Source organism: Trachypithecus francoisi, unplaced genomic scaffold, assembly GCF_009764315.1.
Source record: "Trachypithecus francoisi isolate TF-2019V2 unplaced genomic scaffold, Tfra_2.0 Lachesis_group17, whole genome shotgun sequence".
NCBI lineage: Eukaryota > Metazoa > Chordata > Mammalia > Primates > Cercopithecidae > Trachypithecus > Trachypithecus francoisi.
This window is the reverse complement of record NW_022681462.1, coordinates 24,367,548-24,383,804: the sequence shown is the minus strand read 5'-3', so window position 1 is coordinate 24,383,804 and position 16,257 is coordinate 24,367,548. Positions and strand designations below refer to the sequence as shown.

Sequence of the window (16,257 nt, the reverse complement as noted above, 5' to 3'; positions counted from 1 at the left end):
CCGGGAGTGGGAGGGCAGTGGGCGGGACATAGGCGGGTCGGGGGCGGGGCGGTAGGCGTGGCTAGGCGGGATCCGGTTCTTCTCCATCGGAGGTCGGGGTGCACCTGCGCAGTCAACCCGTGTCCCTCCCGGGCATGGGAAAGTTGACGGTGAAGAACTCGGAACTGCGCCATCTTGCCTCCGTTAGTCCAAACAATCTTCTGCCATCTTCAACTTACATCCAAATTTTATTCTTTTAGTCCTAACCTCAGATTTTGCATCTTACTTCTGCCATTTTCCCCATTTCTGATTCCTTATATAAGCCCATAAAATCTCTCCCGATTTGACCTTCTCAGTCCTGGACCATGGTCCTTCCTGTTTCCTCAGTTCTTATCCTTTTCTGTCTATTCTCCCATCCAACTTTTAGTTCCTTCTTTTTTTTTTTTTTTTTTTTTTTGAGATAGAGTCTCGCTCTGTTGTCCAGGCTGGAGTGTAGTGGCATGATCTCGGCTCGCTTCAACCTCCACCACCCGGGTTCAAGGGATTCTCCTGCCTCAGCCTCCTGAGAAGCTGAGATTACAGACACCCGTCACCACACCCAGCTAAATTTTTGTATTTTTAGTTTTTAGCTTGTAGTTTTGTATTTGTAGTTTCACCATGTTGGCCAGGCTGGTCTCGAACTCCTGAACTCAGGTGATCCACCCACCTCGGCCTCCCAAAGTGCTGGTATTATAGGAATGAGCCACCGCACCCGGCCATAGTTCCTTCTTTCTAATGCAACCTTTGATCCCCACCCCCACACCAAAGAAAGCTCGCAGTCAACAGCATCTCAAAACTGAAAAGGCCTCTTTATTACTTATCTATTAATTCTATTACATTTCTTTATTTTGTTTTAAAAATATATCAGAATAAATAAATTAGTCTCTATCTATGTATGTGGAAAACCAGCGGTATCCAACGTAAAAGCAACAATCTCAGCTCTTAGATTGTGTAGCCGTAGTATTCAGCAATTTCCATATCTCTTTCCCTTTCAACGAAAAACTGCACTTTCCCCAGAGAGGTGTATTTGGCAGCATTCTCACGCTCTTGTTGAGCCTTTCTCTTCATTGCCTCACGCTCTGGCCTCTGCTCTATTGTGATAGGCGTTGACATTACTGGCTCAGGAACAGTGGGTTTCCTCCATGGACGGGGTTCGAAGCTGAAGTCTTGGATTGGAAATCGATTTTCAGGCTTGGGCAGGAACTGGAGATTGGTCACAGCAGTGGAAACAGGCTCCCGCTGCAGAGAAGAACAAGATGATGTTTTGCAGAGTGATGGCCTAGAAACTGCAGATTGAGGGACAGTAGGCTGGGTAGGGTTGGCTGAACCAGGTTGGGTTGCTTTGGTCAAAATTGGCTGAGCTGGTGTGGCAGGACCTGGCAAAGATGTGTTGGTAGGAGCTGGTGGGGATGGATTGACTGCAGTCGACTGAGCTGAGTCAGTAGAATCAGGTTGAGCAGGGTAAGCCACAGCAGGCCCACGTGAGGCCGGAGGGTTTGGCCGCCGAGAAACAGGTCGAGCTTGAGGTTTGTCCAGGGCCAGAAAGGGCAAAGGTATCAACTTGACCTTCCCAGGTGGTGGCAACTCAGAGTGGGATGGAGATGGACACTCTTTTTCAGCACTACCATCTAGTTTCTGGGCCTTGACTTGAATTTTCTCCGGGCCTTTACCCTCACGTTGGGTATGCAGCCATGGTTTGAGAGCTGGGAATGGCTGGTGGTTTTGGGTGTTGCTTGAGCTTCCCAGGGTCCTGGAGGAAGAGAATCCAGCTTTCTTATCGATCTTTTTCCCGAGTGCATGGAAAACTTGCACGGACTCCAGCATGTGCATGCGCAGGGAGCTTCGGGGCTTTTTAAAGATCTCTTGGCTAAGCTCAGGTTGATTTTTCTTCTGCTTCATGTTGGGAATGGTTTGCTTCTCTTCTACCTTGACTTTGTTCCCTGACTGCTTACTCTCTTCAGATTTCTTGGAGCTGTTTTTTCTGTTCCCTTTGGTCTTTTCCTGCCCATGGCTCTTAGCTTTGCTGATCCTGCTGGATGCAGCTTTGTGAGGTTTGTTGCTAGAATGCTTGGCCTTGTTCACAGAGGCACTGTCACTGACTGTAGCACTGCAAACAACCACTTCTCCTCTAATAGGCACTCTGGGTTCTTTGGCTGGATTTTGGCCTTCGGAGCACCCTGGATAGGCTCAGAAGCTTTATGCTTATTCTCCCTGACTTGATCAGAGTGACCCTTTATGACACATGACTTTTCCTGCACCTGATTTACCTTGATGGCACTGGTATCTTTGGCTTTCTTTGCTGAGGGACCTTTGGGTAGGTCAAGGTCCTGTAAGGAACTGAAGAGTGGGGGGAGGTAAGTATCCTCCACCAATGTAGTGATGTCTGCCAAATCACTGCTAGACTCAATCCCATTTTCAAATATCCCTTGGTCCTCAAGACTCAGGCTGTTATTTCTTTGATCGGCATTTTCAGAACCAGGCTGCTCCTCTTGGCCAAGAGGATCAATGCAGGCCAGAAGTGGGTGAATATCAGGGACTTCTACAGGAAGTAGTGGAGGATCTTGATTTCCTGTTAGGATCTGGTAGACATCTAGAGGCTTTGAAAGGTTGGTTTTAATCTCGTCCAAAGCCTCATTCTCATTTTTTTCCTGGCTTGGAGCTGGAGACAGTGTCAAGAGATTAGTAGGACTCTGGACTGGAGTTATCATTGAAATGTCCCCAAGCTCAGGTGATGGGTTACTCTCAAGTATCTGGGTATTTCTGCTGCTGAAGGACTTGGAGAATTCTTGAGTTTGTGGCAGACAAAATGTCTGGCTTGGAGATTGCAATCCCAGGGAAGTATCCATCCCCAGGGAAGTTTCCATCGCTACAAAGGAATCAAGCAAGAAGTCAATCCCTGGTAAGTGAGATGCACCCCCCAGACACCAATGCGGCAATCAGATACCTTTCCAACGTGGGCAAGGCATTTCTACTAGCTCTTCTTAAGGACCATGGACAAGACCCTGTATTAGGAGATTGGCAGTGACTGTTCTCTTACTGGTTATCATTTGATGTGATTGTTTCTTGGTTTTCTTTGCATTTCACAGAGTTGTTGTAAGTCAAAAAGTGAACGTGATTTTTAAAATAGGAGATGTTTTGTAAAGCCTCACATTCTTATAGGATCCTTTCCATTCTCTCCACTCTCCTGAGAGAATAAGAACACTTTACACCATGGACTAGGGGAAAGAATGGAGCCCTTCCTCATGAAATATATCAGCAAGCACAGATTCCGAGCCTGTTTGTTTTGGAGAGGATCTCTCAACACAAGGTCTTAAATCCTATTGTAAGTTAAGGAAAATCAAAATGTCACTGCCAAAATAAGAGTTCTGAAGTACCTTCCAAAGAGACTGAAGTAATAGATTAAGGAAGGACGTTACAGCGTGGTAGTGCGGGGGAAGTGATCGGTCAGGGCACTAAACAATGTATCCCTGAGTATGCTCTTGGGACTCTCTTACATGTAGCATAGATGGCCATTATAGTGTTCCACTTTCCCACCTATAAGGTGTTCTCATATAGAGTCTGCAAATGGAGAGCACTGCCCCAGAATAGTGGTTGAAGTCTCAGGACTTAAATTCTACCTATCCGTGGACTCATCACACAGCTACAGATTTGACCCTCCTTTTCAATGCTGACATTATTCCTCTCCTTTCTTGCTGTTTGTACTCACCTTGAACACTGGTTTCTGTGATGGGTTGAGTAGACACAGAGTAATACATCCCAGAAGTAGAGACTGGTGGTAGGACATTTGTGGGCTGAACCTCCTTTAGCACCATCACCATTTCTGGTTGATGGGCAGAAGCCCTATATCCTGTGTATGACACAGAGCCATAGGATTGCAGGCAGGATAGTTGAGGTCCCAGTGTGCCTTGATTATAGTAATAGACCTGACTTCCTATCTGGTAGGGAAGTGACAGGCTATGGCCCTGCTGATTTGGAATTTGAGTTAGTGTCCCCTGAACAAGGCTGGCAGATAGTGACGGATACAGAGGGACCACAGTATTGGTATCTGAAGTTTTATCATACTGGGCTGTCATAGACATGGAAGAGACAGCTGTGTTCTGGTCAATGAGAGTCACAGTGAAGTCCCTGAGTGAGGATGACTTCTTTGCTGTGCTTGCTGTACTATCCCACTCAAAACTGCCTGGATAAGAGGCAGCTGAAGTAGAGCTATGGCTCTGGCCAGTAACCCCAGACAACATGCCAGTAACCCCAGACAACATAGTTGTGCTAGAATGTTGATAAAGGTAGGCACTGCCCATGATTGGCTGGAAGGAGGTGCCAGAGGCTGATGGCTGTAGCCATGCTGAGCTGATGACTGGAGCAGAGGCTCTGGAGAAGTTGGAGATGCTTCCTGTTAAGGAAGCCGCATTGCTCACCACAGGAAGAGAGAGCTGCAGAGAATTTGCAGTTCCAGGTAAAGACGTATTTTGGAAATCTTCTGTAGGAAACAAGAGAGATGAAAAAAACCGATGAGATTGAAAAATTCTCACCTTATTTGAAGAACAGCATTATCTTAAGGTTGTTGCAATCAGGAAGCCTCTAATACCAATACTCACTGAGATACCAAAAGCCAAACAGTTTATGATGGCCATGAGTGCTGAGGCAGTTTGGTCCTCTTCTGATGAACTGCCTTTGTGTCCAGCTTGGACACAGATGTGAAGACCCAAGTGGTCTGGGTTCGTACATGATTTCCTAGGCTAGAAGCAACCTTCTCCCTTCCCTATCTTTCCCTTGAATCTGGGTTAGTATAGACTCATAACTATTTCCTAGAATTGGAGCATTTTAGAACTAGGAGGTCCTTAGAGATGTTCTAACATTTCATTTTATGAGTCTGAGAGAGGTCAGATTGACCTGTTTAAGTTTTACCATTATGTTAATATCATTACCAGTTTACAGAATCTGACTTCCTTGCCAGGGGTCTTTTCTCTGAGCATCGACCAGAAACTAGGAAATGAGAGCTTTTAATATGGCATTTTTTTTGGGTCTACTAGAATACAGTACAGCTATTACCTTTATAATCCTTAGTGTCACATTTTGCTTCTGCAGGTCATGTGACATGTCCCAGACTTTACATTTAACCTAGGTCATTGGTAAATCTAAAAGGTCATTTTTTGCCCTCTTCAAGCCTGGCTTTTTGTCATAAGTCAAAAGAACTACCTGATAGAAATGCTTTTTTTTTTTTCTTTCATTGAGACAGAGTCTTACTCTGTCACCTAGGCTGCAGTGCAGTGGCTTGATCTCAGCTCACTGCAACCTCTGCCTCCTGGGCTCAAGCAATTCTCATGCCTCAGTCTCCTGAGTAGCTGGGATTATAGGCGCATGCCACTGTGCCTGGCTAATTTTTTGCATTTTTAATAGAGACGAGGTTTTGCCATGTTTGCCAGGCTGGTCTGGAACCACTGGCATCAGATTATCTGCCTGCCTCGGTCTTCCAAAGTGCTAGGATTACAGGCATGAGCCACAACGCCCGGCCAAGAAATGCTTTTTGAAAGAAAAAAGCTAGTTAAACTCTGAGCTTCAGGCTGCTTGTCTATAAAGTAGTTATAAAATAATAGCAGTGATAATTCATACATGAATAAAAGTGATAGATTACATATGACTTATAATGAGGAAGATACAGTAAGTTCTGAAAAAACAGACAAAATAATTTAAAACATAAAATCATGGAATTAAAACAATATATAGATATTAATGAAAACTGGGGTATGTAGCTAGCATCAGAATGTAGTAAATTACTAACTAAATCTGCTACCATACATGCAACATTAGGAAACTGAATAGTATCTACTTTTTCTAAGTGAATACTATTAACCAAGAAATAGCCCGTAATAGAACGAATGAATTTCTAACCAGCATATATAGATAGAGAGACTGTATCAGCAAAAAGTGTGTAATAGGCAGAAAAACGCAGTAAATGTGAATGTAAAATAGCCATAATATATGTGGATATTTCAATAAAAACTGGTACAAAATAGAATGCAAAAAATAAGTGAAGGAATTCCATTTTTACACTCATTCATATTTCTATGACTATTACCCAGCAAATGACAGATATTAATCTTAGTAGAAGACTTAAATTATTGTAGCCACATAACAAGCAGAAAAAAATCCTTAAACAGTATCATGAGAGCTGTAATATTTATCCTCAAAACCTAGATTATAATCATCTCCAACATCCAGGAAAATGACATCCCCATAGCTTAAAAAAAACTGCTAGAATCCAGTTAAAAAATGTTTTGAATGTAGGAAAGTTCAAAGGACTCCAGAAAATTTGATTTAGATAGATATGGAATTAGAGATATGTGGCTGATATGTGGCTTGACTTTTTATTCTTCGGTCTAAAAGCAGTTCATTGCAAATCAGTATGTACTCTGTTTTTGGAAAAAAGTATTAAGATAAAAAAAGCAGCTTTTACTAGAAATCTACTTTTCACACAAAGGTATTGCTTTTCTGATGCAAGTAATGATACATTCTTTTCTCAGAAACTTACTTTTATTATTAATAGGAGAAACATCCATATAATTTAAAAATTAGAAACAGCACACTGCAAATTACATGTCCTCCAGCTCTCTAGGTAACCACTTATTTGTTTGTTGTTTGTAGGAAGCATCATATCTTTTCTTTTGAGATGGAGTCTTGCTCTGTCGTATAGACTGGAGTACAGTGGCAAGATCTCAGCTCACTGCAACCTCTGCCTCCTGGGTTCCAGAGATTCTCCTGCCTAAGCCTCCCGAGTAGCTGGGATTACAGGCGCCTGTCACCACACCCAGTTAATTTTTGTATTTTTAGTAGAGATGGGGTTTCATCATGTTGGCCAGGCTGATCTCGAACTCCCAACCTCAGGTGATCCACCTGCCTCAGCCTCCCAAAGTACTGGGATTACAGGTGTGAGCCACCAAGCCCGGCCTGGAGGCATCATTTCTAAAACATATATATATATGTGTGTGTGTGTGTATGTATGTGTGTATATATATAATGTTTACATATTTTTTTTTGAGAGAGTTTCACTCTTGTTGCCCATGCTGGAGTGCAATGGCATGATCTCAGCTCACCGCCTCCCAGGTTCAATTGATTCTCCTGCCTCAGCCTCCCAAGTAGCTGGGATTACATGCAGGCGCCACCATGCCTGGCTAATTTTGTATTTTTAGTAGAGACAGGATTTCTCCATGTTGGTCAGGCTTGTCTCACACTCCTGACCTCAGGTGATCAGCCCACCTTGGCCTCCCAAAGTGCTGGGATTACAGGTGTGAGCCATCCTGCCCGGACTTTAAAACATATTTCTACAATGTTTATATTAAAAACTGTAGGCCGGGCACGGTGGCTCAAGCCTGTAATCCTAGCACTTTGGAGGCCGAGACGGGCGGATCACAAGGTCAGGAGATCGAGACCACCCTGGCTAATACGGTGAAACCCCATCTCTACTAAATAATACAAAAAACTAGCCGGGCGACAAGGCGGACGCCTGTAGTCCCAGCTACTTGGGAGGCGGAGGCAGGAGAATGGCCTAAACCTGGGAGGCGGAGCTTGCAGTGAGCTGAGATCCAGCCACCACACTCCAGTCTGGGCGACAGAACCAGACTCTGTCTCAAAAAAAAAAAAAAACTGTCAAGTGTCATCTATGTTTAAGAAGGCAACAGAAAAAAAAACAACTGAATGTGACTTCTGATAAGCTGCTTTTCCTAGGGAAACTCTATTCTAGCCTGTTCCCTTCCTAGGTCAGTGATACAAGCATTTGCTAAAACCAACTTCATTTTGCCCTGTCTTGAATAGATTTCACTCTGTTGTCCTTCTGCTTCTTTTTTTCTTTTTTTTTCAAATTTAAAATATATTTTTCTCTTTTAAAATCATTTTGTCATTCTTCAGCATATATCCCAAGGGGAAAGAGTAGGGGACCCTTTCTGCTTTAATTAAAATCCCAAATTCCTTACCCAAGAATACCTGCCTCCTTATAACCCAGTACTCTCCATTTTCTCTTTCCACCTAGTTTAGATAGGAATCTCCAAAACGTGGATATTACTTTTATTTGTTTGTTTGCTTGTGACAGGGTCTCAATTTGTCACCCAGGGTGAAGTCCAGTGGTGTGAACATGGCTCACTGCAGCCTCAACCTCCTGGGCTCAAGCAGTCCTCTGATCCTCCCACCTCAGACTCCTGAGTAGCTGGCATGCCTCCAACCCTGCCTGATTTTTTAAAAGTTTTTGTAGACATGGGGGTCTTGCCATGTTGCCCAAACTGGTTGTGAACTCCCAGGCCCAAGCGATCCTCCCACCTCAGCCTCCCAAAGCATTGAGATTGCAGGCATGAGCTACCAGGCCCAACTGAATATTCAAAGCATCACTACACATCCGTAAACATCACTAAATTTAAAATAGTAAAGTTGAAATATTAGTGAGGGAGATGGCCTCCCAAAGTGCTGAGATTACAGGTGTGAGCCACCGTGCCTGGCTGAATATTATTTGAAACATCACTAAACATCCCTAAATTTAAAATAGGAAAGTTGAAATATTAGTGGAGGGAGACTATTACAAATGAAACATCTCAGAACATATTGCTACTTTTCTATGCCACTTCGGGATCTTCTCTGTTTCTGTTGAAATGAACACTCTCAGAAAGTCTCTGATTTCATTTTCTATATGTATACCCTTTAAGACTCAGTATTAGAAAAGGACCAGAAGGAATAACCGTTTATTATCCTAATGTAACAGATGAGGAAACAGATTCCATGATGGAATACAAGTTATCTAAAGTCACACAGCTAGTAAATGTCAAAGCCAAAACTGAAATGAGGTCGCTAGATTTCTACTTCAAGAGTTTCCCGGTATTCGAAGCTGTTTGGGACTATAGGGGGAAAGAAATCTAAATTTACGGGGAAGGAAATCTCATGAAAACCTTTTTAAAAAGTTTCTTTCTTTACCTGACATGGTCAGAGAAGAAGAAACATCAACCGCAGATACAAAGGATGAGGAGACGATACTAGCGGATGTCTGGGTGGCTGAAGCCAACGAGCGCATGTGTCCAGTATGAAGACCACTGGTCACTGGTCACTGGTCACTGGCCACTTGTGATGATACAAATTTACAGGCCACTCCCAGCAAACCCCAAGATTCTACCAGGTGCTGGTAGGTTTGGTGGGAGAATGATGTCACAAAGCAGGCAGTTTAAAGGTCTGCGATAGCCAATAGGGAGGTCAGATTCCCAACAAGACAGGATTGGCTGGCAGAGGTCGTAGGAAAGCTGTAACAGCACTAAGTGGCTGAGCTCTGGGGAGGTGAAATCTGCAAGACAGACGTGATAGTCCCACTTTCCCCCAGGCTCTCATGTTAGGGAGATCATCTGAATGTTTCTCATAAATGTTCACTCATATAATTAACTAATATGTATATTTTATATGTTATATTTCATATTATATAATGCTATGCATTTATAATTATATAGTACATACACAATATGCTTGGGGAAAAAGGAAAGGGACGTCTAAGTTGAGCAATTACAGTTGTTCTAAAACCATTTCAGTGAATCTGATTAATGAATTTACTGCCGCTTTTTTGTTTGTTTGTTTGTGTTTTGAGACAGAGTCTCACTCTGTTGCCCAGGCTGGAGTGCAGTGGCATGATGGGGGTTCACTGCAAGCTCCACCTCCTGGGTTCACGCCATTCTCCTGCCTCAGCCTCCTGAGTAGCTGGGAGTACAGGCGCCCGCCACTTAGCCTGGCTAATCTTTTGTAATTTTAGTAGAGACGGGGTTTCACCGCGTTAGCCGGGATGGTTTCGATCTCCTGTCCTCCTGATCCGCCCGCCTCAGCCTCCCAAAGTGCTGGGATTACAGGCGTGAGCCACTGCACCCAGCCCTACTGCCACTTTTAAGGGCCAAAGGAAGGGATTAAAGAGCCCTCTTTTGTAATTTGGTTGAGGAGCAAAGTTCGTTGACTGCTCCTTGTAGGAAATGATATGGTCCAAGAGGCTTCTCTTTTAGTTTCTTCTCCTTGAATCCTAGCTTCTTTGGGCTGGGCCAGGTTGAACTTGGGTCTCCCTTCTGCTCTCCTTTTTTAACCCCTTGATTTTAGGCATTGTTTCTGGGCCGAGCCTTGATCTTGCATTTTTACATTCGTGGATATTACTTCTTGTCAACTTCCAGAGCAGGAGTCTTCTTTTCAGTGTCCTGATGTTTGCAAAACGGTCTCTGCTCATGAGAAGCAAACACCAGAGAGGTAGAAGACAAGGCTGACTGCAGACCTTCCCTCTTCTAGCCTTTGGTCACAATTCTTCTGCCCAGAGTTTGCTACCTCTGGCTCCTTGGGCCACACAGACACCCTGCCTTCCTGCTGTTTTATACACGAGAAGCATTCAGGATACTTTCTTTCTTCTCACATAAGAGAATCCAGTGTGGCAGTTACTTATAGCCTCCTCTCCCTTGCAAACAGCCACTATAGAATCTAGGGCCTTTAGGATTTCCTGTCAGTCATGCTTGGGTGCAAGGGCCAGGCCAAAAGAAGAGTTAAAGCGTTTAGTGGAGAATAGGAAACAGGCAAAGTGAGGGTGCAGGAAAAAAGAGATTTGTATGGATTTTTTGGTTTCTGTAACAAAGAATTCGACACACCTATTTTGTGTTAATAGAAGAGACAATTCAATATTTTTTATGTAGCTAGATAATCCGGAACTTCCATGACTTCTGTACACTGAAGAAAATAATCATATTTTGTCCATTTTGTTTTATGTCATATTACCTCATTTATGTCATTCATTAGTATGTCTGTAGAATGTAAATTGCTTTTGATTTATTATTTTTATTTTATTTATAAGAGTGAGACAGAGTTTCACTCTTGTGGCCCAGGCTGGAGTGCTGTGGCACGATCTTGGCTCACTGCAGCCTCTGCCTCCAGGGTCCAAGTGATTCTCCTGCCTCAGCCTCCTGAATAGCTGGGATTACAGGCGCCCGCCACCATGCCTGGCTAATTTCTGTAGTTTGAGTAAGGACAGGGTTTCACCATGTTGGCCAGGCTGGTCTCAAACTCCTGACCTCAAGTGATCTTTCCTCCTCAGCCTTGCAAAGTGCTGGGATTACAGGTGTGAGCCACTGTGCCCGGCCTGTAGATTACTTTCAAAGGCATTGGTTTTTTTCTTGTCATGTTTTAAGGAATACAACATTGTAAGACATACTGCATGTTTTTCTCATAATGGTTGTTTATTTTGAAACATCATGCACTATGGTGACTTGATGGGTTTTGTGGAGGATAATAAAGAAAGGATCTGGGAAAAAGGCACTGTTGTGAGTTGTGCTGTGTGCCCAGACATAACGAACTGATGGCTGCAGTCAGCCCAAGTTGACCTGGGATTGCCTTGCTTTTCATTTTCCTAGTTTGTGCTTTTCTCACTAACTTCTCTTGTAAATGTGATAAAATGAGTTAGGGCCGAGTTGCTAATGATTTACGTGTGGACTAAGCTGGTTTGGGGGAGGAAATCTATGGATATAATCATTTTCCTTGGTGGTAAGCTTTTAGAGATACCTGAATTGACTGTTAGTTTGTTTATTTGTTTGTTTGTTTGTTTTTAGATGGGGTCTCCCTCTGTCGCCTAGGCTGCAGGGCAGTGGTACGATCTCAGCTCACCGCATCAACTGCCTCCATGGTTCAAGCCATTCTCGTGCCTCAGCCTCCCAGGTAGGTAGGATTACAGGTGCACACCACCCCACCCAGCTGATTTTTATATTTTTAGTAGAGATAAGCTTTCACCATGTTGGCTAGGCTGGTCTCCAACCCCCGAACTCAAGCGATCCGCCTGCCTAGCCTCCCAAAGTGCTGCAATTACAGGTGTGAGCCACCGTGCCCCGCCTGGAAGCATCATTTCTGAAGCATATTTCTTTCATTTATTTATTTATTTTTTTTATTTTGAAGCTGAGTTTCGCTCTTATAGCCCAGGCTGGAGTGCAATAGCGTAATCTTGGCTTACCGCAACCTTCACCTCTCAGGTTCAAGCCATTCTCCTGCCTCAGTCACTCAAATAGCCAGGATTTCAGGTATGTGATACCACACCCAGCTAATTTTGTGTTTTTAATAGAGACGGAATTTCTCCATGTTGGAAAGGCTTGTCTCACGCTCCTGACCTCAGGTGATCAGCCTACCTCGGCCTCCCAAAGTGCTGGGATTATAGGTGTAAGCCACCGTGCTTGGCCTCTAAAACATATTTCTAAAATGTTTATATTAAAAGCTGTCAAGTGTCAACTATGCTCAAAATGTCAACAGAAAAAAGTGACTGAATATGACTTGACTTTCCTAGGGACCTTTCCTAGGGACACTGTATTCTAGCGCGTTTCCTTCCTAGTCCATTGATCTAAGCAATTGCTCAATCCAACTTCATTTTGCCCTACTCTGAATACATTTCACTCTATTGTCCTTCTGCGTTTTTTTTTTGTTCAAATTTAAAATGTTTTTTTTCTTTTAAAATCATTTTGTCATTCTCCAGGGCATATCCCAAGGGGAAGGAGTAGGGGACCCTGACTTTCTGCTTTAATTAAAATGCCAAATTCCTTACCCTAGAATACCTGCCTCCTTTTAACCCAGTACTCTCCATTTTCTCTTTCCACCTAGTTTAAATAGGAATCTCCAAAACATGGATATTACTTTTGTTTGTTTGTTTGCTTGTGACAGGGTCTCACTTTCTCACCCAGGCTGAAGTCCAGTGGTGTGAACATGGCTCACTGCAGCCTCAACCTCCTGGGCTCAAGCAGGAGGATCCTCTTGATCAGGATCCTCTGATCCTCCCACCTCAGCCTCCTGAGTAGCTGGCATACCCCCAACCCTGCCTGATTTTTACAAAGTTTTTGTAGACATGGGGGTCTTCCCATCTTGCACAGACTGGTTGTGAACTCCCAGGCCCAAGCGATCCTCCCACCTCAGCCTCCCAAAGCATTGAGATTGCAGGCATGAGCTACCACGCCCAACTGAATATTCAAAGCATCACTACACATCTGTAAACATCACTAAATTTAAAATAGTAAAGTTGAAATATTAGTGAGGGAGATGGCCTCCCAAAGTGCTGAGATTACAGGTGTGAGCCACCGTGCCTGGCTGAATAATATTTAAAACATCACTAAACATCACTAAATTTAAAATAGGAAAGTTGAAATATTAGTGGAGGGAGATTATTACAAATGAAACATCTCAGAACATATTGCTGCTTTTCTATGCCACTTTGAGTTGTTCTCTGTTTCTGTTGAAATGAACACTCTCAGAAAGTCTCTGATTTCATTTTCTATACGTATACCCATTAAGATTCAGTGTTGGAAAAGAAAAGGGCGAGAGGGAATAACGAACTTATTATTCTAATGTAACAGATGAGGAAACAGATTTCATGAGAGAATAAGTTATCTAAAGTCACACAGCTAGTAAATGTCAAAGCCAAAACTGAAATGAGGTCTCTAGATTTCTACTTCAAGAGTTTCCCTGTTATTCCAAGCTGTTTGGGACTATAGGGGGAAAGAAATCTAAATTTACGGGGAAGGAAATCTCATGAAAACCTTTTTAAAACGTTTCTTTCTTTACCTGACATGGTCAGAGAAGAAGAAACATCAACTGCAGATACAAGGGATGAAGAGACGATACTAGCAGATGTCTGGGTGGCTGAAGCCAACGAGCGCATGTGTCCAGTATGAAGACCACTGGTCACCAGTCACTGGTCACTGGCCACTTGCGATGATACAAATTTACAGGCCACTCCCAGCAAACCCCAAGATTCTACCAGGTGCTGGTAGGTTTGCTGGGAGAATGATGTCACAAAGCAGGCAGTTTAAAGGTCTGCGATAGCCAATAGGGAGGTCAGATTCCCAACAAGACAGGATTGGCTGGCAGAGGTGGTAGGAAAGCTGTAACAGCACTAAGTGGCTGAGCTCTGGGGAGGTGAAATCTGCAAGACAGACGTGTTAGTCCCACTTTCCCCCAGGCTCTCATGTTAGGGAGATCATCTGAATGTTTCCCATAAATGTTCACTCATATAATTAACTGACATTTATATGTTATATTTCATACTATATAATGCTATGCATTTATAATTATATAGTACATACACAATATCGTTGGGGAAACAGGAAAGGGACGTCTAAGTTGAGCAATTACAGTCGTTCTAAAACCATTTCAGTGAATCTGATTAATGAATTTAATGCCGCTTTTTTTTTGTTTGTTTTTTTGAGACAGAGTCTCGCTCTGTTGCCCAGGCTGGAGTGCAGTGGCATGATCTGAGTTCACTGCAAGCTCCACCTCCTGGGTTCACGCCATTCTCCTGCCTCAGCCTCCTGAGTAGCTGGGAGTACAGGCGCCCACCACTTCGCCGGCTATTCTTTTGTAATTTAAGTAGAGATGGGGTTTCACCGTGTTAGCCGGATGGTCTTGATCTCCTGACCTCGTGATCCGCCCGCCTCAGCCTCCCAAAATGCTGGGATTACAGGCGTAAGCCACTGCGCCCAGCCCTACTGCCGCTTTTAAGGGCCAAAGGAAGGGATTAAAGAGCCCTCTTTTGTAATTTGGTTGAGGAGCAAAGTTCGTTGACTGCTCCTTGTAGGACATGTTGTGGTCCAGGAGTCCTCTCTTTTAGTTTCTTCTCCTTGAATTCTACCTTCTTTGGGCTCGGCTGGATTGATCTTGGATCTCTCTTCTGCTCTCTTTTTTTAACCCCTTGATTTTAGGCATTGTTTCTGGGCTGAGCCTTGATCTTGGATTTTTACATTCATGGATATTAGTTCTTGTCAACTTCCAGAGCAGGAGTCTTCTTTTCAGTGTCCTGATGTTTGCAAAACGGACTCTGCTCATGAGAAGCAAACACCAGAGAGGTAGAAGACAAGGCTGACTGCAGACCTTCCCTCTTCTAGCCTTTGGTCACAATTCTTCTGCCCATAGTTTGCTACCTCTGGCTCCTTGGGCCACACAGACACCCTGCCTTCCTGCTGTTTTATACGCGAGAAGCATTCAGGATACTTTCTTTCTTCTCACATAAGAGAATCCAGTGTGGCAGTTACTTATAGCCTCCTCTCCCTTGCAAACAGCCACTATAGAATCTAGGGCCTTTAGGATTTCCTGTCAGTCATGCTTGGGTGCAAGGGCCAGGCCAAATGAAGAGTTAAAGCATTTAGTGGAGAATAGGAAACAGGCAAAGTGAGGGTGCAGGAAAAAAGAGATTTGTGTGGATATTTTGGTTTCTGTGACAAACAGTTTGACATACCTATTTTATGTTAACAGAACAGACAATTCAATATTTTTTATGTAGCTAGATAGTCCAGAAGTTCCATGACTTCTGTACACTGAAGAAAATAATCATAATATATTTTGTCCATTTTGTTTTATGTCATATTACCTCATTTATGTCATTCATTAGTATGTCTGTAGAATGTAAATTGCTTTTGATTTATTATTTTTATTTTATTTATAAGAGTGAGACGGAGTTTCACTCTTGTGGCCCAGGCTGGAGTGCAGTGGCACGATCTTGGCTCAATGCAACCTCTCCCCCCGCGTCCAAGTGATTCTCCTGCCTCAGCCTCCTGAGTAGCTGGGATTACAGGCGCCCACCACCATGCCTGGCTAATTTCTGTAGTTTGAGTAAGGACAGGGTTTCACCATGTTGGCCAGGCTGGTCTCAAACTCCTGACCTCAGGTGATCTTGCCACCTCAGCCTTGCAAAGTGCTGGGATTGCAGGCGTGAGCCACTGTGCCCGGCCTGTAGATTACTTTTAAAGGCGTTGGTTTTTCTCCATGTTTTTTTGTTGTCATATTTTTAAGGAATACAACACTGTAAGACATACTGCATGTTTTTCTCATAATGGTTGTTTATTTTGAAACATCATGCGCTATGGTGACTTGATGGGTTTTATGGAGGACATTACAGAGGGGATCTGTGAAAAAGGCAGTGTTGTGAGTTGTGCTGTGTGCCCAGGCATAAGGAACTGATGTCTGCAGTCAGCCCAAGTTGACCTGGATTGCCTTGGGTTTTGTTTTCCTAGTTCGTGCTTTTCTCACTAACTTCTCTTGTAACTATGATAAAATGAGTTAGGGCCGAGTTGCTAATGATTTACGTGTGGACTAAGCTGGTTTGGGGGAGGAAATCTATGCATATAATCATTTTCCTTGATGGTAAGCTTTTAGAGATACCTGAATTGATCGTTAGTTTGTTTATTTGTTTGTTTGTTTGTTTTTAGATGGGGTCTCCCTCTGTCGCCTAGG

General features: G+C 43.5%; 1 pseudogene; it reads right to left on the bottom strand.

Annotated features, from left to right (window-relative positions):
- Window positions 1-922: 922 nt before the first annotated feature.
- Window positions 923-13,738, bottom strand: LOC117062035 (annotated as a pseudogene).
- Window positions 13,739-16,257: the final 2,519 nt, after the last annotated feature.